We start from the raw sequence: 1,980 nt of genomic DNA, 5'->3' as shown, positions 1-1,980 counted from the left end.
CCAAACCATGATATTTGAAGTAGCCTTACACTTAAAAAAATTTTGCCTGACTCAAAGACTTTAAAATGGCAAGAAAGCATTTCACTTGCCCGGACCTTTTTTAAAATTATGCCTAGCTAATTCTCATTTTACCAAGTTTAATAAGTTAAATTGATGACATCAACATGTAACCTCTTAAGTAAGTCTTTAAAATGTTGGTAAGTGGCTAATATGATAAGAAACTAGTGTAATGTGTCATGGATGGGACAAAATTTGACAAGTTGGATGATGAATAAGGATAAAACCTGCTAGGAAAGTTATGTTTTAAAACCGTATTATATCACAAGAGTCTTTAGTTTCCGGAAAAGAATTTGTAACATGTGAAATTTTTGAAAAGTTGGTTAAAATGTAAAGAAACTATTTTGGAAATCCCTTTCATTTGATATTCATCAATTTGAGAAGTCTAGAAAATCCCCTTTCACATCCTACATTGCTTCCAATTCTTACCCTTCCCATTCCATATCTTGTGTGGGATTCTCTTGTAGCATGGCAAGGAACGCTAGAACTGGTCGTGGAAGGAATGCTCGCCAACCTCAGTAAGAAGCACTGCCTGCTATCACCCTCCCGAACTACCTGTCTATAGCTTTTGGGAGTGAGGAGCACCGGGACAAGTTTGAGGTCCTAGCCACTTGGAGGATGGCCCCGACCAAGTGCACGTTGGTAAGTACCTTGGACACCTTAGGGATAGACAAGGAGGTGCATAACATATTCACGGTTCTCGGATCGGAGGGTTTGTACAACTTTGAGGAGATGTTTGAGCGTTTGAGCTCCTTCACCTATGATAAGGAAACTCATAATGTGAGTTTTAGGCTCAATAATACTCCTTTAAACCTAGGTAGTGATGCTTTTGCCGACCATCTAGGGGTGGGTAAGCAATTTGTGGGTCACCATGATAAGGTTTAGAAAGACACGAAAGCTTCAAAGTATTATCATCTTTACACAAGCAAGGAAAAGGTTAGTGTGAGTAATATGTAGACTAGTGAAATTGAGTACCCCGTCCTAAAGAGTTTCTTGTGCTCCTTGACCAACCTCCTCTATGGGAGGAAGGACCTGAGCAAACGCAACTCTACGAAGGTATTTATCTTGAGCTCCTACCTTAACCCCCGCCATGAAAGCCGTTTCTACTTCAATGCCGTGTCTTTTTTGTGTCTTGCCCTTGGGAGGATGGCCGAGGCGGACCAATGCTCCTTAGATTATGGGGCCTTGGTAACTCGATTGGCCAAGAACTTGTTAGATTACGAACCGAGGGCGGTGGATGCACCCATGTCCAAGAAAGTTGTTTATTTCGATCTTGACTGGTTGAGAGCTAAGTCTTGGGTGGTTGATGGAGAAGAGGACGACACCTATTCTTGGAGGGTTGATGATGAGTGGTATATGAAGCTCCCTGCCGGTGAGGAGCTACCCAGACTTCCCCTTTAGAGAGAGCGGGATCACCCCGCCCCGAGGCCCAAACGTATACCATCCCTAGTAGCCTTACTTTTAACCTAGATGATGCTACCGAGCAGTGCGAGGAACCTCCGTTACCTCCCTCACCTCGTGCTCCCGTCGAACAAGCTCCCACATCTTTTCCCCACTCTATGCCCACAACTATAATGCCCCCACCTTATGCCGGGAACCTTAGCCAAGCCCCACCCACCTTTGATTCCAACTATCCCATGTCGTACCTCATACACCAAGTGAACACCGATATTGTGTTGAGAGACATGCACGAGGCGGCCTATAATCAAGGAGTACGATCCGCCCACCGCCCTAGCTTTTGGTCCGGACCCGGAGACACCTCCGGAGTTTTCAAGGCCTATGGTATCCAAGCATCGGATTGGGAGATCAACTTTCCTTTCGGCGTGGGACACTTGCGTGACCCATACATGGGTGATGCCGGGATCTATCCTAGCAATGTCTACCAAAGGAGTGGACGTGAGGCGGGAATATCCGCGGTGGTGA

The sequence above is a fragment of the Silene latifolia genome, chromosome X (assembly GCF_048544455.1).
Source record: "Silene latifolia isolate original U9 population chromosome X, ASM4854445v1, whole genome shotgun sequence".
Taxonomy (NCBI): Eukaryota; Viridiplantae; Streptophyta; class Magnoliopsida; order Caryophyllales; family Caryophyllaceae; genus Silene; species Silene latifolia.
The sequence above is the reverse complement of the archived record's forward strand: the minus strand, read 5'-3'. Positions refer to the sequence as shown.